Source organism: Odocoileus virginianus, chromosome 17 (assembly GCF_023699985.2).
Source record: "Odocoileus virginianus isolate 20LAN1187 ecotype Illinois chromosome 17, Ovbor_1.2, whole genome shotgun sequence".
Lineage (NCBI taxonomy): Eukaryota > Metazoa > Chordata > Mammalia > Artiodactyla > Cervidae > Odocoileus > Odocoileus virginianus.
This window is the reverse complement of record NC_069690.1, coordinates 38,401,632-38,424,869: the sequence shown is the minus strand read 5'-3', so window position 1 is coordinate 38,424,869 and position 23,238 is coordinate 38,401,632. Positions and strand designations below refer to the sequence as shown.

General features: G+C 38.1%; 1 protein-coding gene and 1 pseudogene across 3 annotated transcripts in view; both read left to right on the top strand.

Moving 5' to 3' along the window:
* IKZF3 (IKAROS family zinc finger 3) overlaps nt 1-23,238 on the top strand; it is a 90,436-nt gene that overhangs the window by 36,804 nt on the left and 30,394 nt on the right. The gene's annotated exons all lie outside the window — the stretch shown is intronic.
* LOC139039342 (U2 spliceosomal RNA) lies at nt 18,810-19,016 on the top strand (annotated as a pseudogene).

Below are 23,238 nucleotides of genomic sequence, written 5' to 3'. Positions count from 1 at the left end.
AACATGCTGTGTGTCTGGGTCTTGTGTAACCATCTGCAGTTGTTTCATAGTGAGTGGTGGGTCCTTTATCAACCCAGACATGCTCTTCCACTCTGTAGCATTCAGAACTAAAGACAGTGCCCCTAAATTAGTCACTCTCGCAATCTGTTTTACTAAAAGTTCTCCAGGAAGCTGATGGTACTGATTCACAAAATAAGACAACTTCACATTCTACCCCCTGGTTTCAGTAGTTTCTTGGTTTTGCCTTCCTACCACATGAAGTACCTTCTTAGAGGTACTCTCTGCCATTTCTGCATAGTTTTTCTTTTTAGGGGAAACTTTGAGCCTCGTATCTGAAGCAGAAGCCATCTGAAATCTGAGCTTGGTCCATCATCAAGGTCTGACCCAGAACTCTCTTCATTTCAGCTCTTGCTGATAACAGTGACCAAGAATTATGCATTTCACTTTTTTCTTACCAGTTTGCATTTCTGCACATATCCAATGAATCAGCTTCCCAAGAGTTGGATCCATCTCTGAATACTCTGGGTAATTTTACTTTATAGTAACTGATCCTAGTGTAACTGCTGCTCTGTAACATGGGTGACCATGTGGCCAAGAATCAGAGTTTCTTCATTCCCCTCTTTTTCTTCCCAAACCATATGTTCTATGAGCAAGGACTGTTCTAGCAAATCCCACTCCTGACACCTATTCTGGGATGTTTTCCAACACCAACAACTGATTCTCCAGTCATCAATTCAATTCTGATACTAACTTCTGGAGTTAGCACAGAACTCACAGGTTAAGGGCTCAGTCCCACAAGACTACCCTCACTTCAAACACCAGTTGAAAGTACCAGGTCCCCAGATTACCTACACTTTTGTCCAATTTGACTACAAATTTAGGATTTCCCACAACTTCCCCGCACTCCCAGGTTTGATAATTTGCTGGAATGACTCAGAACTTAGGAAAACACTTTACATATTATTACTGGTTTATCATAAAGGACACAACTCAGGAACAGTCAAATGGAAGAGGTGCATAGGGAAAGCTATGGGATGGGGGGTGGGGTGGGGTACAAAGCTTTCATGCCCTCCCTGGGCATACCACCTTCTCAGCAGTTTGATGTCCTCACCAGATGCTCTCTGAATCTTACAGTTCAAAAGTGTTTATAGAGCTCAATCTCCAGTTCCCTTCCTGGAGGTTGGTTGGTGGCACTGAAAATTCCAGTCCTCTAATCACTTGGTGTTTCTGGTGACCAACCCATCCTGAGGCTGTCTAGGGGCTGCACCCCAAGTTACCTCAGTAGCACAAGTTCAGGTATGATTGAAAGGAGCTTGTTATGAATAGCAAAAGACACTCCTATCACTCAGGAAATTTCAAGGGTTTTAGGAACTCTGTGTAAGGAGTTGGGGACAAAGGCTAAATGTATTTTTGTGTTTTACCACAGTTTGGAAAGATCATAGAAAAAAGAAAAATCGACTTCTGATCTACCACTCAAATATAGTCTCTATTAGCATATGAAATACTTCCAGACTGGTTTTTTTTTGTTTTGTTTGTTTTTTCAGACTGTTTTTGTGACTTTGAGCACTATATTTATGTTAGCATTGCAAGCATTTTGTATTAATATTTATGTTGATAAATATTATCAGTACTGCTTTGTGAATATCACTCAGATCTCATCTTAATGACATTTCTTCAGAGAGACTTTCCTTGACAACCCAGTTATTTTAACACAGTAGCCTATTTTAATTCTCTGCATGGCACTTTGCAATGGATAATTTTGGAGTTTTATTTGTTTATTGTGTCTCTTTTTCCACCCTTCATGAGCCAGGATCTTGAGTTTTCTTTTTTGCTCTAGGTATTTGCAGTACCTAGAATAGTACTTGGCAGTAGATATGCAGTAAATATTTGTTCAGTTAAAAAATACACACATGCACACACACACACTTTTTCCTTAAAGGAAGAAAAGAAAAAGACAATAATTGTTTCTCTGAATCTTCTTTTGTCTTAGATTCTTAAGGCCCAAGAAATGAAGGTCTATATCTAAAACTTCTGAGATTCAAATCACAGCTTCAACTAACATTCCAGCTCTGCCTAGCTATACATTAATTTGTACCAGTTCTTAACCACAGAGACTGAAAATTGCTGCCTGGCACAGGATGTGGTCATTTGTGCTGAGGAAAGGCATATGGTGTTCTACCAACTTTGTGCAACTTTCTGAAGGTGACAGCCATGGAGTCACATTCAGAACGAGGCAAATGATAACCATGTCATTGGCTTGCATTTTTCCAAGTTAGGGTTTCTGAGGTCTGGTGGATAACACCATGAAGTTTAGGATTGAAATGGTGGTCCCCATACTACTTTCAGCCTGGGAATTTACAATTTATGTTAGAATTTGCTCTGGGTTCAGAAGTAGCCTTTGAGTTTTGTGTTTTCAGATAGTTGGGGGGAAAAGATTAAATATTGAAATGTAAAGAAGAAACCAAATAACTCTGTTCAACTATAGGAATTTAAAACAAATATTATAAAAAGCCATGTGGTGTAGCACTCCTTGAGGAGTCCATGCAACAATATTATGACCCTGATCGAGAAGTGCTTCTGAGGATCATCTCCAACTGCTGTCATCTCCAGCTACATGTCAGTGGATTACTGGAATATCTGTCTATTTTTTTCACTTGTTAGGGGTCTGGGAGTGTCATGTAGTTCTTGGTAGAGACTAGAAGATATTATCAATCATTCTAAATAATTTGGGGAAGAGAAGAAACAATTCTTTCTGTTAAGTCCAATTTAGAAGTAAATAGGCTACCTTTAGCATTGAAAGATTAATTCATCATTTCATGATTAAGCTGGCTACTGTACTGTAATGTAACATAATGCTGGCACTTGGTTGGGGTCATATACCTTGGGAAAGATTGTTACCAGGTGTCTGCTTTTTATAAAGATACCATATGATCAGTATATACAAATTATACGTGCTAAAATATGAAATAACAGAATTGAAAAGTAGCATTGCCTGAGAAAAGATATGTAGTAATGAATCTTAATATATAAATATATTAAGGCTCTTCTGCCATATTTAGCATGGGTTGAATACGCCCTCCTCCAGGGAATCTTCCCCATCCAGGGATTGAACCCAGGTGTCCCATATTGCGGCAGATTCTTTACCGTCTGAGCAACCAGGGAAGCCCCATATATATCATCGAGAAACATTAATACTAGAGGTAGGATTATACTTTTAAAGGGAATTAGGAGGACCTCCCTGGTGGTCCAGTAGTTAAGACTTCACACTTCCACTGCAGGGAGCATGGGTTCAATCAAGGAACTAAGATCCCACATGCCAAAAACAACGGTAATTAGAGAAATTTAGCTGTAATGTAATAATGATTATTTTTAAAGTATGCTTTAGAGGATCTTAGTTTATTTAAGTTTGTGGAAGTGTATTTTAATGTCCTCCAAAAAGTTTTAGACACTAAGACCAGACCAATCTTGGAATGTTTTAAATTCAGAATAATTGTAATCATGTTTGATGTACATATTTAAATGTGTCATGTGCCTCTTTCTAATTTTCCAACTCTTAGAAAACTATTTTATAGAAAAATTAGAAGCACTTACTTTATTTTTCTCTTGTGGAAATACCGACTAAATTTTTAGAGGGAAAAGGCTTTACCTAACTAGTATTGTTGTTTGAGAAACAAAATAAAATATTTGGGGAGAAAAACTTTTAAAAGGTGTAAACATTTAACTTATGTTTACTTGTTTCCCATACTTGTCTCCCTAGCGCAGGAGTTGGCAAGTTTTTTTCTGTAAAGGGCCAGGTAGTAAATATCCTACACTTCGTGGGCAACACAATTTCTGTTGCAGCTTCTCAACTCTGCTGTTGTAATGTAAAGCAACTGTAGCAGGTGCAGAAATGAAGGTGCATGGCCTTCAAGAACTTTACTTATAAAGTCAGGCGCTGAGTGGGTCAGATTTGGTCTGCAAGCCATAGTTTGCTGACTCTTGGCCTAGTATATGCATGTATTGTGTGATAGCTTAAGAAAGCTATTGTTCTTGAAAGGAACAGGGTTCATGTAGCCAAAAGGGTTCATGTATCAAAAAGGCATCAGTGGGGGTCTAACAGGATTATTTTTTAAATTTGAAAAATACACATCACTAACAGCTCTGTTCATCACACACGTGTACTGTGGGTATAGCTTAATGCAACTACAGTTTATATAAGCCAACTGGTCACAAATAAAACCATTTGTGGATTCAGTGTTGTGTCTACCACTCAGTTGGTTCCTCCTTTCTTCCTGAAAATGTAAATCTAGTAGACTGAAGCACTAGAGATATTTAAATCAATTCAAGTTTATTTCCTCCTTGAGGCCTTCTTATACTGTGCCAACCCCCACCTCCTCAAGTATGGTCTTAGAGCTGATGTTTGGGTGTGTGTTTAATTACTATTTATTTAAGCCTTATTGTACTCTATATGGATTTGTTTGTACATGACAAATTTTCACCCCATTACATTATAAACTTTTTGAGGGAAAAAAAAACCCTCATGGCCCACATTTACATCTTTTCAAAATGCTCATCTAGGAAGTGATATAATCCATCTGGATTTTTGAAGAGGTTGAGAGTTCTTTTTCCAGCCTAGTCATTGACTCCTGTGAACAATTATTTCTCTTCTTAGTAGTGACCAACTGCAGCTGTTGTCAGACTGATTTTTTTTAACTTTTTATTTTATTTTAGGGTCTAGCTGATTAACAAACAATGTTGTGACAGTGACTTCAGGTGAACAGTGAGGGGACTCAGCCATACACATACATGTATCCATTCTCCGCTGAACTCCCCTATGTCGAACTGGTCTTGAGCAGTAAGAAATAACCAAGGGTTCCCCAGGTCTTTATTTTTGTTTAGCATCGGATGAGTGCTGGGAGTATCATAGGCACTTCACTGAATACAGAGGATGTTGGGACTTTCCTATTGGATCAAAATTGTCATTGAGATATTGTAATGTCAAAAGTAGAAATTAAAGCAATCATAAGATATCACAAGAGAAAATATTCTTATTGTTTGTATCTGGCCTGTGTTCACAGAAGAATACAATACAATAAAGCCTCTGGAGATCAGGGTTAGAGGTAAAATGTGTTTTAACGGTGGTGTACCTAGGCTATAACTAGGTAGAGATGACACACCAGATGGTGGGATGTCATCCTAGCAGGGCCCTGTGAAAAAGAAATACAGTTAAAGGCAGAATGTCTGACATAGAACCTCACAGCTTTTTGTTTCAGTCCTTCTTCCTCTGAAATTGAATCCCTATCCCTTGCCATTTCCCACTTAGAATAGGGAAGGAAAAATTCCATCATCTGTATGTTTCTTGAGTTTTTGAATATGCTGATGGCATTGTTTTTCTTCTTTGAATAATTAGGGAATATAAATTTGGCTACCAATACCCTGCATTTAATATACTACTGGCCTTCATTTTTCAGCATTCCCCTAACAACCGCCATCTCTTTCTACTTACACTAGCAGTTTGTTCTTGAGCTGATACTGGGCAAAAAGTACATAATATATCTCAATATCCATCAGCTTTGGTTGTTTACTCTGCTTAAGTGGCACGTTTACCCTTCATATTAGTTTCCTAGGGCTTCTATAACAAATTACCACAAACCGGGTGGCTTAAACAGTAGAAATTTATTCTCTAATAGTTCTGGAAGCTAGACATTCCAAATGAAAGTGTCAGCACCACCATGGTCCCTCTAAAAGGCTCTAGAAAAGAATCCTTCCTTGCCTCTTTCTAGCTTCTGGTGACTTCCAGCAGTCCTGGGTGTTCCTTGGCTTGTACTAGCACAGCTCCAATTTAATCATCACAGGGCCTTCTCTGGGTGTATTGGTATGTGTCTTCTCCTCTTCTTAGAAGAACACTAGTCATTGGGTTAAAGGCCCAGCCAGTGTGACCTCCTCTTAACTAATTGCACCTATAATAACCCAATTTCCAGATAAAGTCACATTCTGAAATTTCTGACAGACATGAACTTTGGGGGTACACTCTTCATCTTCAGCATCTTTAGGACCGAATATTGGATATACCTGGTTCTCGTTGTGAAATAGACTTCTTTTTAATTAATTACACAGTGGTGATCAAGTAGTGTATTCATTTAATTATTCCGTTATGTAAGAGTGAGGATCGTGACTGATTCCATGAGAAAACTTGAATCTGATCATTTTTCGAAAGGCCTTAAATTTTCTCTATGGTGATGCTATGCTTAGGTCAAAGATAAGAACTTTAGTTAGAAAGTTTGCTGGAAACAAATCATTCTCCTCCCCTTAGGAGCTAGAGCTCCTGTCCTCAGTAGTTTTCCATGTCAGAGTCTCAATATCTTTTGAGGTGTACAACTTTTTTGCACTCATGAGAAATACAAAGTATTTTGATGCTTCTGAAAGGGGAAAAAAAAAAAACAAGCCACATTTGTGGTTTATGGATGCTAATTACTGCTACATTTAGATGTGTGAAGGAGGGGTCTATGGCTGGAGGGAGCTGGGAGAGACCGAGTCAGCCTCGCCTAGGCGCTCACTGAGGTTCCAGCGGTACTGCTCAGCACACGCAAGTACATGCTTCAAAAGGAAGTGCCGTTTTTTATCAAAATATTACATCTCTCAAGCCCAGATCAAGACCTGTCGCTCATGGGATGCAGGGGTTATCTTACAAAATCAGCAGTGCTTTGCTGCAGAAGTTCACTCACAGGGGATTTCTGTAAGTGCTCACAATGGGCAGAGAGGCTTCACGGCTCGTACTGTGTCAAACGGGTAAGTTCTGTTGGTGATAAAACCCAGACACCCCTCCCTGACATTTTTTCAAACAAAAAACACCCCAGGATTCTTTTTTTTTTTTCTCACCAACCTCTGTGGCACAGTGAACTAAAAGGAAATTATAGGAAGATATTTGTCATTCACAGAAACGTACAGTTGTAATAATGGACAGAAAAATAGGTCTGCCCACTGTCCTCAGTGGGTTCTCCAAGACTCTTTCCCCTTCCTTTGACTTTCCTTTAACTGTGGAACAATAATACTGGTGCCTCCTTGGAGTGGAGACAAGAGGAGTGAAATGAAATGTAGATTCCAGTCCAGTTGGTTAGCAGTATGCATGAAACACCCGTTTGTGCCCAGTAACTTGCCCAGCATCTGCTCTTGCGAAGGGAGTTCAGCTGCTCAAACTGAGTTTGGCACCAGGCGTGGTGACCGGGCCATTCTGTGCCCTGGTACCATGTGGTAACCACATGAATGCACCCCGCTGAGGGGTAAGAGGAGTCCCAGTGATGTGCCAGAGGCAGTTCATAACCGCTTGTTAAGTTTTCAGTGAGCCGCTGACTTCATGTTGATAGCTTGAAATAGGCTATGATATTTATACCACTGACATCAGCAAATGCTGTGAAGAAGCTCTGTTCCCCCTCTGAGTGGGTTTTTAAGCATTTCTCAGCACGCCACTGGACTGAGGACCGAATGAAATCCTGTGTTGGCTCACTAGGTTATCATTTTCATAACTTGTCAAAGGGGCTTTTTTTTTTTTGTAATTTGCACAAAGGCGAATAGTATCGGAGAAGAGTATGTGAAATATCTCCACAGCATAGTAGGCAGGATCCAGAAATTTTGTCTTTAAGATATGGGGGTCACATTTTTACAGAGTTAATGAAATATAGGAGGTTTTTGGTAGGTACTATTAATATTACAAAAAGCACAAAGCAACAACAGTGAAGTTTAGACTGGACATTACTGGCCATATGTTAAACTTTAAAAGTCTCAAATAATCATGAAGCAGTTACTTCCTACCTAATCTCATAGCATAAGAATTTTAGCTTGCTCCTGTCAGAGAAAGGAAGAGTGGACAACTGCAGGCAATCACCAGTCCTGTTACATTCAAGTTGATGCATTGTGGTGGGATCTTATTGTACTTCGTTGACCTCAAAGAGTTGATGACATGGCAAGGACAGTCTTTTTAGTCTCTTTCTCCTTTTATGCCAAGTGATCAATATTTATTGACAGTACATGGTCAATATTTATCCGTTTTTCTTTTTGCCTTTCCATCCAACTGTTCATTTATGCATTCATCGTCTGCACTGTCCCCAGTGCTCACTAAATAATTGTCAATTGATTAAGTGAAGAAGAGCATGTGAGTACATTTTGGCCTTGAGGTCTTTTTTAGCAGTGTTCCCCAAACCAGGATATGGGGAGACATTCCAAGGGTTACATGGATGTGGGTAATTTTAAGAGAATCAGTTTCTATGTCTTCATCTTCATCATGTTCTCTTTCCTGAAACTGATCTCCCCTACTAGTCTGCTGTCACTGAGGTTCTTCTTTCCCACCTCCCCTTTCACAGTGATCCTTCTTCACTTTATAGGAGAAAGGCACATCTCTCACCCATCCCAAATCTTAATTCTCTGCCCTAAAGTGTAAATATTTCCAGGAAGGGGGGAAGATGAGGTGGGATGGATTGGGAGATTGGGATTGACATATATACATTACTATGGATAAAATAGATAACTAATGAAAACAGACTGTATAGCTGAGGGAGCTATACTCAGTGACCTAAACAGGAAGAAAATCCAAGGAAGAGGGGATATATGTATACATGTGATCGATCCACTTTGCTGTATGGCAGATACTAACATGACATCGTTAAGCAGCTATACTCCAATAAAAAATATATATGTATGTATGTGTGTATATATATATATGTTTCCAAGATACCAAACAGGGGTCAAGAGATAATTCCTCTACTCAAACTTTCATAAACGCATGCCTCCTTCATCCAGTTTGTTTAGAGATGCATTCCCAACTTTTTACTTTTTGTGTTTAATAATTATTGATCAAGATTTATAGCATACCTATATTGTTTTCACTAACTTTATGCTAATAATTTTAATGATAACTCAGTCTCAAAGAAATTTTATTAGCACATAGCACTTCATGGTAATAAAAATATTTTATTTTTGTATATAGTTGTTTTTTTCTTTTCTTTTTATATATTTTTTAATAGAGACATATGATAGAATGAGCAATAGAAGACTCAAGCATAAAAGAATAGCATAAAGATAAAATTCTGTGGGAAAAGGAAAATGGAAATAGAAGTTCAAGGAGAAATTTTCTGATTTTTTAAAGATTATTTATGTATTTTTAAGTTTATAAGGGAGTAAATCAAATCACTAATATTTATATTCCATATGCACTCATTTGAAAGGGTGCAGTGAGTTTTAACCATTATTATTTACAATAAACAAAACTGTGTTTTTGCTCTAAAAACTTTTAAATTATGATAAGTTATAGATGTCAACTTAATATCCACTTAATGTCTACTATATACCAGGGGTAAATATAATTTTTCAAAATTCTTTGAGACTATGCAAGCAAAAAATTTGAAGGCCAACTGCTATCATGTAAAATATATACAATGTAATATAAGGAGCCATCAATTTAAGACTGGACCTGATTAGAAGCCTAATATAGAATTGATACCTCAAGGTTTGAAAACCTCTTCAAAACTATGTGAAATTTTGTTTATCGATATGTGTACATTTTTCTATGTACAGTATAGTTCTCACAGGTAGATCCACAACCTAGAAAAGATGAAAAATCCCTGACCAACATGTGTAAGGTCTTAAGGCTTCTTAACTTTGCTGTTTTTGTAATAGTTTATATGTAATGCTCTCTATGCTTTCAACATAAACAATTTTGGTTCATTCCTGTGTGTGTATAAAATGATACTGATATATACTAATTATGAAAATCATGAAATAGGCACAATCCTCTTTCTTTCTTCATCACCAATTTGAACCCTAGGGCAACCTTTTGATTATATTCCTTGCTATTTCAAAAGCCATTCCTTTTTTTTTTTTAAGTTTTAATAGAGAATGTTGGAAATGGTTCATCCACAAAAAATGCCGAGTGGCAACTTGGAAAACAGGTTTTTAGAAGAATAGACATCATCTGCCCCGGACAATTCTGTTATGTGGTTTCTCCTAGCACTTAATATTCAGCAGTCTAGCAGTAGGCTGACATAGTATTCAGGCTTAGAGTTAGGGAAATTACATTTGGAAGTGACTGACAACACAGTAGTTTTAAAGCTTTGAATTTTCAAGTGTCACACACAGAGCAGATGAATGAAGATGTCAGAGCCAGGCCTAAAGGAGGACCTTGATAATCCAGCCCTTGGTGTATAACCTTCAAACACCAATAAACAAGATTATCTGGATTTAACATGTGACCTTTCTCATTCTGACTGGTAGGTCCAGATGTTTTCTCATTCAGCTGCCTGGTTGAAATCTGCCTTTTAACCGACTGCAGTTGGATCTAGATTTGAGGTTGCAGAAATGACAGTCTTGAAAACTGTATTCTGCAGTGAATGATGCTGTCGAAACATTACATGTGGAACTCCACAGTTTAATAATTAAAAATAATTTGTGGCCTTACCCTTAATAGATTTCTTAATTATGTCAACTGAGTAAGTAAAAACATGATGGAGGTAGATGTTTCACTATCTAGTCAGTCTGGTGGCATTAAAAATGTTGACAAGTTTTGTTAGGACCAGGCTTTTCTGCACCTGCGTCTGCAGAAGCAGAAATCCCAGTCATGCCTTTGTTACTCCTCAAGGAAGTTCATAGCAACCCTGGAAAATATAGAAAAGGCTCTTTATTAGCATCTCTTAAGTCAGCCTCGGCTTCTGGCCATAATGCTCATCCACTTTAATGTACCTTTATTATCTTTCTTCATTGCTTGCAGTCCAGAATTATTTCTGACATTTTTATATGAACTCTTACTCACCATGAACTTGATTTTCCAGTTCTAGTCCTTCAGGTTGTACTAGTTTTCTCTCTCAAGACTATATAGAAAAGATAATTCTTTATTTTCTTCTTTTCTAATGGGAGAACTAAACTCTCACATTACTGAGTGAATCCTCAGAGAGCTTCCCCATTTGCTTTATACCACTGCTAACTTGTAGGTCTGGGATAGCCTTCATTAATCAAGTAATAGTCATAGCCTAGTAAAGCATACTCAACCATTAACAGAATAGAAAGTGAGACATAAAACCACATAAAAAGACATAAAAACACAAAATGTGACAAAGAACTAATACAGTTAGAAAGTCTGGATTTTTATGGATTTTAGTACAATTTAGAAAGCAGAAATCAATAGTTACTAAGGTATTCTCTGAAGTAGTAGATTATAAAATAATTAAGTACTGTAGAAATGTCCTATGAGGCCAATTCTTACAGTTGCTTGTTTTAGCCTCTTTCCTACTGCCAATTAGCAGATACATCTTGTGTTTTTTAAACACAGAATTTATTAAATTCTTTGCAAAGGGCATGAAATTAGTTGCTCAAGAATAAAAGGAGTTAATGATAGTCTTATGAGGATTTCTCATATGAGCTTAATCATAGCTCAAAAGCTACACTTGTCACGATGTTTCTTATAATTCTTGGTAAATGAACTGCTAAACTCGCCTCTCTTGAGAGAGTATTTATCAGTGTTGTTAGCTATTAGTTGTTGATTTTGTAAAAAATTCTTATAGTTTTCTTAAAAAAAAAATCTATAGTGTGGTTATAATTTCCATACCTTTAAGTGTCCAATTCAGTGATTTTTAGTAAATTTACAGAGTTGGGCAACCATGTTTTAGAACATTTCTGTCACCCTAAGAAAATTCCTTGTACCTGTTGGCAGTCAATTCCCATTCTTACTCCCAGCCCTGCTGCTGCTGCTGCTAAGTCATTTCAGTCGTGTTCGACTCTGTGTGATCCCATAGACGGCAGCCCACCAGGCTCCCCCGTCCCTGGGATTCTCCAGGCAAGAACACTGGAGTGGGTTGCCATTTCCTTCTCCAATGTGTGAAAGTGAAAAGTGAAAGTGAAGTCACTCAGTCATGTCCGACTCTTAGCAACCCCATGGACCGCAGCCTACCAGGCTCCTCCATCCATGGGATTTTCCAGGCAAGAGTACTGGAGTGGGGTGCAACTGCCTGCTCCAACTCCCAGCTCTAGGCAACCGCTAGTTTGATTTTTGTCTCTATAGACTTAGCATTTCTAGACATCTCATATAAAAGGAATAATACAATATGTACTCTTCTGCTCTGCTTGTACTTAACATAATGTTTTTAAGTTTATGTATGTTGTTGCATGTACCATTACTTTTTTGTTTATTTCTGAATAGTATTCTATTGTATTGATAAAGTACATTTTGTTTATTAGTTCACCATTTGATGGATATTCTGATTGTTTCCATTTTTGTTTTGGTTTTTATGAATAATCTTGCTATTAACATTTGTGTGCAAGTCTTTGTGTAGACATAGGTTTTCATTTCTTTTGGGTAGATACCTAAGAGTGGGGTTGCTGGATTGTATGGTAAATTTATGTTTAATTTTATAAGAAACAGTCTATATTAGTTATTGGTTGCAATATAACAAATTATCCCAAACCTTGAAAGCTTAAAAGTACAAATTTATTATCTCAGGAACAGAGGCACAGCTTATCTTGTTCCTCTGCTTCATAATCTCTCATAGGCAGCAATTAAAGTGTTGACCTGGACTACAGCCTCATCTGAAGGCTTGAGTAAGGAAGGATCAACTTCCAGATTCACTCGTGTGCTTGTCAGAATTCAGTTCCTTGAAGGTTTTTGGACCAAGGGCCTCCTTTTCTCACTGTCGTTTGGCCAAAAACTACCCTCAGTTCCTTGCCACGTGAGCTGTCTGGCTTACTTCATTAGAGAAGCTCGTGAGAAGCACCAGAGAGAGAAATAGAGAGTAAGAAAATGAGAACAAGATGGAAGTCATATTCTTTTATTGTATAATAAAGGAAGTGGGGGGCTTCCCTGGTGGTCCACTAGTTAAGACTGCCTTCCAATGCAGGGGGTGCAGGTCCTGACCTGATCCCTGGTCAGGAAGTTAAGATCCCACCTGGCTTGCAGCCAAAAAACTAAAACATAAAACATAAGGCATATTGTAAATTCAGTAAAGACTTTAAAAAATGGTCCACATCAAAAAAATCCAAAAAAAAACCCCAGAAGTGATTTCCCATCACTTTTGCCATGTTTTATTAATTAGAAGCACGTCACCTATATCCAACCCACGTGCAAGGGAAGATTACACAAAATATGCATACTAGCAGTCAGAGATTATTGGGAGCAGTTTCAGAAGGTTGCCTATTATACTGACAAACGTTTTTTTCTCCCCAAATGACTGTACCATTTTTCATTTCCACCAACAGTGTACTAGGTAGGGTTCCATTTTAGCCATGTGTTCACCAACACGCATTATTATCTGTCTTTTTGATGCTAGCCATTCTTGTGAATATGAAGAGGTATCTTATTGTGGTTTTCATTTACATTTCCCTAATAACTAATGATGTTGAACATCTTTTCATTTGCCTATTGTTCATTTGTGTAATTTCTTTGGTGAAATGTCAATTCAGATCTTTTCCGCATTTTCAAATTGGGTTATTTGTCTCACTATTGAGTCGTAAGATATTTTCATTTATGAATCATGCTTTTGGTATCAAATATAAGAAATCGATTCCAAGGTCACAAAGATATTATATGTCAGCTAATATGCTAGGCCTTTATATACATTATTTTGCCTAATTTAATTACCGTAACTATCTTTTTAGGTGTAGATGTTATCTTCATTGCACAAATAAGAAAATTCACAGAAGTCAAGTGACTTGCTGAGATCACACGGCTAGTTAGTACAACTTGAACCTAGATTCTGTGTTACTCTGAAGTTCATGCTCTTTCATCAGAACTTTGAAAAAAAAAGACATTCAAATCTGTTTTCAGTGGGCAAAAGGAGAGTGAAATATGATATTGTCCTTGCTTTATGATTATTAGTACCCATTCTGGTGCTATTTGAATACTGTTATTAGAAACCGCTATTTGTGATCATTGGAAGTTGCCTTTTGAAATAGAAAGGGGCTTGTACTCCAGTTTGTTGGCTGGATTCCGTCCTGGTTTTATTATGCCAGGCAATATTTCCTTCACAGTTTCTGGTGGAGCTAGGGTGCATTTTTTGCTTGCAGTCTTGAAGTGTGTCACTGGGCAGCTGTTAAGCAGTTGTACTTTACCCTCAGGGACTAACATGTTCCAGTGACAAAATAGCTTATTCCCTTATGTGCTGTTAATGTACATTCACCCAGGACAAGTCAGTACTGCGTTCCTTCCAGTGTTTCTTAGTGCTCTAATTCCATTCTTTGGAAAACAGAGATAGGGGAATGGACGAAGCAGAGAGGAAGAAAAGTCCAAATAATGTGTAGCAGGTGGTAAATTTTATATTAATTTGTATATATTTTGTTTTAATTTAATGTTTAAAAAAGCAAGAATCATCTCATTCTTAATCCTTACATTCATTTTTCTCTCTTTCAAGAATACTCTATACCTTTGTGTTTGGTTGGTATACCTTAAGTTAGAAATACAATTTATTGTTTTCCTCTGCCATGGCCTAAGATACTAGCCTTAAGCAAAATCACAATCTGTGCAGTATTTTGGAAACATCTCCAGCCTTAATTTTGTACTCTAAGCAAAGAACAAATAATTTTTGCTCCTTCCTTCCTTCTTGCCTTCTTTCTTTCCTTCCTTCTGTTCATTTGGTAAGCGGTTGCGAAACTTTGTACCCAGCAGAGTGCTAAATGTTGAGGGTGTAGACATTGACATCAAGGAGCCACTACACAGAGAAGAAAATGGGAACTAACATAGGGGAGCAGATGTGGGAAGGAAGTACAGAAGAGAGAAACAATGCGCTAGACTGAGTGTGAAACAAGCATAAGAAATCCAGGAGGTGACTGGAAGTATCTGTTGGGCTCAGCAGGCAGGATTGGCTGAAAATATAGATTTGGGAGTCATTAGCAAAAAACGTTGGATCAGGAGAATATGTGAAGTGAAAAAACTGAAAAGTTCAAGAAACAGACCCCTGGAGATTGTTCACACCTAGGAGACGAGAAAGACAAGTAAACATGGAAAATAAACGAGGTAGAAATAGAAGAAGGAATGAATAGAGTTCAGGGAAGAGGTTCAAGGAGCTGGGACTGATCAGTGGCAGCCTGCTCCAAAGCGGCAGAATAGGAGGGCCTGAAGCCAGACCACACTTGGCAAAGAAATCAACTAGAAAACTTATTATCACTGTGGGGCTTGGGGTTTTTCCTAATGTATCATGAGGAGAAACTCTTCATAGCACAGCTCATTTTCAGACTGTTGTAGACAAGCTAGGGGGTGGTACAGCAGAGGGACTGACTTCTCCCTTTTCATGTTGTATGTAGTCGTTCAGTCGTGTCCCACTCTTTGCAACACTGTGAACCATAGCCCGCCAGGCTCCTCTGTGGGATTCTCCAAGCAAAAATACTGGAGCGAGTTGCCATTTCCTTCTCCAGGGGATCTTCCTGACCCAGGGATGGAACCTCCTTCTCTTATGACTTCTTCCTTGGCTGGCCTTTTTATTATCATTAAATTGGTTCAGGCTGCCCAAGGAGTTCCTTCATTCATTCATTTTTTCATTCAATAAGTGAGCCCTCTGAAAGGTTCTAGGGACACAAATATTACTGAAACCTGGCTTCTGCCTTGATGATATTTCTAATCTGTATAGGAAATAAGCAATAAATAAACATGTTAACTGTTGTACAGTTAACACACACATGTACTATGTATAACAAGAACTACTTATGCTCGGAATATATTTAGAAGACATTTTCATTCCTTCTTTTACCCATGATCCTGAGTTTAGTGTTATGACAGTTAGGATGTTTTAAACCAATTTAATTGTATTTGGACAACAATTTTTTAATTTTTCTAAGAATTATGTTTCTTTTTAATATTTATTTATTTATTTGGCTCAGTAGTTGCAGCACACAGGCTTAGTAGCCCTGAGGCATATCTTAGTTCCCCAACCAGGGATCAAACCTGTGTCCCTTACATTGGAAGGTAGATTCTTAACCACTGGACCCCCAGGGAAGTCCCTAAGAATTATGTCTTAATATACTTCAAATTTTTAGGATTGCGCTCTGTTCAATTTTTTAAAAGATAGAAAGATAAAGTGAATATTCTATACACCAGAAAATTGTGAATGAAAAGAAATCTTTTTCTTCTGGATTTATAAATGAAATATCTACCAAGTCCATACTTCAGTCTATCTCTAGTATGTTTAGACAACATCTAAAACCTTAACCTCTTTAAATATATATTTTTTCAATCATTATTTTTCAATGGATAGCAGTTCTTTCTCAGAAATATAAATATAAAATAATAAACACATAGATTAATCAATAGAGAAAGTTCATAGCTATAATGGACAGACATGAAAAAATGTACTTGTATACTTTTTTTATAGTTTAGAAGGAACTTCCACACATCATGTTTTTCAGTCCTTACAACAATTCAAGGTAAAGAGTTCACTTGAAAAAAAAAAAAAAAAGAATTCACCTGGCCTGATGGTAGCTGAAGAACTTAGCCCAACTGATCAGCTGTAAAACACCTATTTTAAAATTAGGAAAAAATTGGTAAATGTGAATCAGGCTAATAAGAGATAAAATATTGATATCAATAGTGTTGGGATAAGAGGTAGCAGTTTGGATGATATCTACTGCTGATGTGTAGTGTATTCTTATTAAAAGTAATAAATCTCCTCTTGTTCTAATGGAGAAGCAAGAGTTGCACTGAAATTATTAAGCAAAATTATTTTTACTATTATGGCAATGAATGAGTTATTTGATAGATAATAAGACAACGATTAATGTCTCTGGTAAAATCAAGGGTAGTTCCTTTGCAGCTGAAACTTTCTTCATGTTTTCATGCTAATGCTCTTGAATTTAAAGTGACATGATTTACTAATTACCAGTTTAGATTCTTTAAGGGCAAATTTAAAGTCTGATAAGAATATGTTTTAATGAGAACTTAAATATTATCCAAACTGCTACCTCTTATCTCATCACTATTGATATCAATATTTTATCTCTTCTTAGTCCAATTCATATTTACCAATTTTTTCCTAGTTTTAAAATAGGTGTTTTAAAGTCACAAGATGCCTATCATTTTAAATTTTAAAGGAAGAGAAAAATAAAAACATAGTGGATACTATTTATCAATGACCAAAAGTTTTATTTTCATTGAAATTTTATTTTACTGGTTAGAAAATACTAAAACTTCATATTCTGTATTTCTCAAAATATCATTGGTTTTTCTCCCTCCTCACTTTACACATAAAAATGTAAATTAGAAAATGAAAATGACCCATAATTTCAGTGTTCTTGTTTGTACTACAAAGAAGCCATTGTGGGAAAGGACTACAGACATTAATTTTATAAGGAAAACTGTTCTAGTTAATCTATTTTTGCTATATTGGGTGATAGCAACAAATTCTATAGACTAAATACCTACAGTACATGTATCTCCCATTTTGCTCTTTAGTGCTTCAAGCTTCTAAATCCTATTAACAGCTGTCAAAACCTGGTAAACTATTTAGATGCTTTCACAATTTGTTTAATTGGATAGTTAGAAAATGGCATGCTAGAAAAGCCCACCCCCCTTTTCTTTTAGCCTGGCTGAACATCTGTAGCATTAGGGCCTCATTATCTCTGAATTGGCATAGCAAATCAGTGGCATCATTAAAATGCCACATTAAGATGATTAAGCTTCTTTGTTATCCAGTTGACTTTTGCATGTGCCGAGGATTTCATGGTTATGACCCCCAATCCTTGTAAAACACTTAAACAACATCCCGTTTTGTGTCTTCCCTGTCTAAAGCCGCTATCTGGTTTTGTCCCTTCTCACAACATCTCTAGCAAACTAGAAGCTATTATTTCAAACTTTGTTCTTTGAGTTGGATTCTGAGATCTCATGGTTCAGAGTGGAAATTCAGAACCTGCTTTTTACACTGGGAAGTTCATACTAAAAACATGCTATCCAAGACATCCAAGTTGCCTCTTCTGTTTGCCATCTTTGATAGGTTCTTCTCTCCAACTGAGCATTGTATGTGCCTGTAAAAACAAACTGAGGCACAGTTGGCTGAGACTGCTATTGCCCCTGAAGGATTTAGATGCTGGATCCTTTCCAAGACCCATTGTTTTTGCAGTGTCTCAGGTGAAACCAAAAATGTCTACTCTGGAGTGCAAGCCTTTCATGTGATAACCATCACCCCAGGAAATGAAACCATGTGCATCAGCCCCAGTGAGCCAAGCCTTTGTTCTCCTCAGCCTACAAAATTCTCTCTGGGGTGTGTGTGTGTGTTAGTGTGTGTCATCTTCCTAAGTGGCCTCCAGAACGTAGACAAAGATGGGAGCAATTGTACCCCAGAGTAGCTCCTTTAGAAAGAAGTGCAACCTAATCTAATTTTCTATGGGTTAGATTCAATTTAGACATCTTTTTTCCCCCCCTCTGGGAATGTTTAGCAATTACCTTTATCAGCAATTTGTGGTTTGGTATGTTCTTTTCTCCACAAGCTCAATTATAAAAAATTTACTCAGGAGCCTTTAACATTTTTTATTATGAAGTATATGATACATACAAAAAGGCAAATATGATTACATGTATAAAGAATAATAACAAGCATCCATGGACCCACCACTTGCCTTAAGAAATAAAATATTGCTAGTGCCTATGAAGATTCCTGATAGTCTTTTAAGTGGCGATCAAAGTCATGTGTCTAAGAAACCTGATACATATAATAAGAGACTAGAATTTACAAAACCGAAATGGCAGATTATTCATATTACGAAAGGTCTGTTCACTGTACAAAAGACTTCGGGATACTGTGGGGCTATTCCTCAAGTATATTCAAGTATTTCTTGCCAGATCTTTAAGATTTTCTGCCTTTATTAACAGTTCAATCGCTTCTCGGCCTTTTGGCTAAGATCAAGTGTAGTAACAGTTCAGTGTTGCCAGTCACTGACAATTGAAAAATCAAGGAAAAATGAACATCTCTGAATGTATAATGTAAATCTGTGGAACAGTATTATTGGTTTTATGTGTAGTGCTATATGAAAACAGAAACAGGAGAATTTTTTGCTACTTTTAAGTATTAAGGAAAACTTCATGGAAGAAATGGCATTTAAACAGCATCTGCAGGTTTGAATAGAATGTTGATGTGGGGAAGGGCATTTTAGGTAAAGAAAAGACTGGAGAAGAGGCTTGGAAAGCTGCATTTAGTACTGTGCTTCTCAAACTTTGATGTGTATAAGAATCCTTGAGGATTTGTTGAAATGCACAATTGGATCCAGTAGGTCTAGGGTGAGGCCTAAGAGTCTGCATTCCTAATAAGCTCCTGGGAGGCATGCTGGAACTGCGGATCCAAGGACCTCACTTTGAATGGGCAAGATTCTAGTCTAGAGAGAAGGGTGATTCAGGGAATCTAGTGAGATATGAGATGGTCAGGTCAGCTCAGGGCAGGTTCTGGACAGGCCCCTGAATGTCTCACTGAGGAGTTTGGATTCTGTAAACAAAATGAAATCCTTGAAAGTTTCTGAACAAGGGTTTTGGTACTACAGGCTGATTAATTCGATAACAGGATATAGTCTAAAAGAGAGGTCATATCCACTATAGACCAGTTAGGAGGCTAACATAGTAGTAGATCCATGTACTAAGTATTTACTGTGTATGTACTTTACGCTCTGTCATATTCTAGAGCAGCAGTTCTCAAACTCCATTGTGCATAAGTTTGCCTGGAAAGCATTTTTTTTTTCCCCCGTTTATTTTTATTAGTTGGAGGCTAATTACATCATTACAGTAGTTTTTGTCATACATTGAAATGAATTAGCCATGGATTTACATGTATTCCCCATCCCAGTCCCCCCTCCCACCTCCCTCTCCACCCGATCCCTCTGGGTCTTCCCAGTGCACCAGGCCCGAGCACTTTTCTCATGCATCCAACCTGAGCTGGTGATCTGTTTCACCCTAGATAATATACATGTTTCAATGCTGTTCTCTTGAAACATCCCACCCTCGCCTTCTCCCAGAGTCCACAAGTCTGTTCTATTCATCTGAGTCTCTTTTTCTGTTTTGGAAAGCATATTTTTAATGCATGTTTCCAGTCCTCACACCCTGAAAATTTGGGACCCCTAAAATTTGTATTTTAAAACCCACAACCTTCAAGCAGTGTCATAGGGAATACTGAGTTTAAAAAACAAAACAAAAAAACCCAAACCTGTGTAACTTCTGACCTCAGAAAGCTTATATGTACATATGGGAGGTGAAGTGACTTTATAAGTAACTCAGAGAAAGAAGGAACGGATTATTTTGCAGCTGGGGGAATAGGAAAGGCATAATAGAGGAAAATGGCAAATTAATTTAGCCTTAAAAGATGTGTTGGATTTGGACCTTTGGCAGTGTTGGAGAAAGATCTTTTTGGCAGTGGAAATAATAAAAGGAAGAATACTCAGAAGTTGTTTAGTTTCATTAAGATACCTGAATATTCCATATCAACATTACAAAGATAGTTGGGGCCACACATTGAAAGGTCTTATAAATTCTTTGTTTCTGAGTTTGCATTTCATGTTGTTGGCAGCAGAGACTATTGGAGAATTTGGACAGGCTCATGATGTGACCAGAGCTATCGTTTACATGAACCATCTGGTGGCAGAGCATAGGATGTGCTGGAAAGGAGAAAGAAGGCAGAGAGAACCATGTGAAGGCTACCACAATAGATCGTAAGGAGAGCAATCAGAGTTTGAGATTTGGGATAATGAGCATGCAAAATAGTGGCGAAGAGAAGCAGATTGGAGAGAGGGTGCAGAAATAGAACCAGTGAGTGATTAAATGTGGGGATGCAAAAGAGAGGGAGGAAAGATAACTGTAAAGATTCTAACCTGAGTAACTGTGAAGATACCTAGGAGGCCTTTGGGAACAGAGGACAGAAGAAGGGGAGAGAAATTATACCTTGAGATATATATATTTGGAGTGCTAGTTGAAGCCTTAAAAGTGGATAAAATTGCCATAGGGAAGGAGGTCTAGCAGGGAAGAAGAAAGAAGGATACAGACAGTATTTAGGAGGCAGAACGGGGAAAGGAGCTAGAAGGAAGTAATCAGAAGGTGGGCTTCCCTCACAGCTCAGTTGGTAAAGAATCCACCTGCAATGCAGGAGACCCCGGTTCAGTTCCTGGGTTGGGAAGATCAGCTGGAGAAGGGACAGGCTACTCACTCCAGTGTTCTTGGGCTTCCTTTATGGCTCAGCTGGTAAAGAATCTGCCCGCTATACGGGAGACCTGGGTTCAATCCCTGGGTTGGGGAGATCTCCTGGAGAAGAGAAAGTCTACCCACTCCAGTATTTTGGCCTGGAGTATTCTGGCCATACGGAATCTGGCCTGTATGGTCCATGTGATCACAAAGAGTCAGACACGACTGAGCGACTTTCACATCCACTCACAGAAGGTGAGGAAAGAAGTTTCAGTTTCACTGAAGAAGTAGGAATACAGAAGAAGAAGGAATGGTGGTCAGCAGTATCAAGGGCTGCAGAGAAGTTGGGGAGAATGGCACACAAAAAAAACCACTGGATTTAAGAATCATGAGTTTATTGGAGATCTTTAGGGGAGCAGATTCAGTGAATTAAGAAGACAGAATCCAGATTACAGGCAATTTTATATCAGTTTTGAGATTGTAGAGACATAAGCACAGGTTACTTTTGTATTAAATCTATCTAGAAAGGGAATGTTGAGAGAGTTTAAGTGTGATGGAATGAGAGGCTAAACTAAATTTCGAAGAGAATAGAAAAGAGGAGTTGGCGTCTAGAGATCTCAAGAACATAGAATCTATAGGTCTTGGAGACTGACTTGATGTGGAGATTGGATGGAAAAGTCGTCTGATTTCAAGATTTGGAGAATGGAAGAAGGAAGATGCCATGTGTGACTCTGAGACGTCATAGGGACTACACTGGTGATCCAGTGGTTAAGACTCCGAGCTCCCAATAAATGCAGGATGCCCAGGTTCGATCCCTGGTCGGGGAACTAAGATCCTGAATGCTGCAGGTACAGATGGGAAAAAAAGACATCAAACATTAGAAGCAGTTTGGGGTTCAAAGTGGTAAGTTCGATTTTAGTGTGTGCATGTGTTAAGTCACTTCATTTGTGTTTGACTCCTTGTGACCCTATGAACTGGGGCCTACCAGGCTTATTTGTCCATGGGATTCTCCAGGCAAGAATACTGGAGTGGGTTGCCATGCCCTCCTCCAGGGCATCTTCCCAATCCAGGGATCAAACCTGCATCTCTTACGTCTCCTGCGTTGGCAGGTGGGTTATTTACCACTAGATATATTTATTAATGTTTTCAAGGGACACTAAGTAGAATGTCCCTTCCACTCGCTTTCCTCTGCTCCTACAAATTTTCCTCCCAAGGAATGGAATGAATCTCTTAGTCCTTAGAGCAGACCAGTTTCTCTTCTGGTAGTTTTGGTGGACTATATTTGGAGACTAGGTGCTAAGCCCAACAATCTCTCAGGAATCCCTTTTGTGTCTTATATACTAATGTATTCTAGTATTCAGCTTTGTTTATCTTCACACGGTAAACCATAATGAATTGTTGATCCTCAGTAACCATGCAGAGAGGCCATTCAGATCTTTTATCTAAAACTGGTAAGACCACAAGAGCAAATCAGGAACTCTCTTGGTCCAGTAAGTCCAAGGGACTTCCTCAATTTCCTGTTCATGTGCTTGGATTTGTTCCCTTAGAGCCCTGAGTCTCAAATACTGTCTTCCTTGTTCTACAGCTAAGTCCTCAAGAACAAAAGCCAAGGATTTGTTTTGAGCTAGGTCGGTGTAGTGCTGAGTTCTAGGTCAAGCCCATTAAAGCCAAAATCCTGAGAAAAGGAGCAACCTTCTTATGTCTTGTGTTTTCAGAAAGACTCAAAACATTGATCTTACCAGATTTTAATTATCATGGACCACAGAACAGCCTGAGTCTGTTCATATTAACATTTTATAACCCAGATGAAAAGGATCCACTTCTGCTGGCCTTTTCTATGTGCTGTTTTTGGTTTTCAGTAGCTGAAGTTTTCCGTTGAGGTTGTTTTAAACGCCTACATGCAAACTGAAGAGCACTCAAGCTTTGGTGGGATATCACCCGCAGCTGGAGTGATGGAGGAAAGAGGAGGGTACAAGCTTCAGGTGCATCCTTCTCTTTAAAAAAAAGAATTTAAAAAGCAAAAACCACTTAAGGAAACAAATTCCATCTGAAAACAGGCAAGATGTGTCCAAGGAAGGGGATGAATCTCTCTCCATGTAGGAAATAGATATCAATTCATATACAATCCAGATGCATAGGATGGGCCA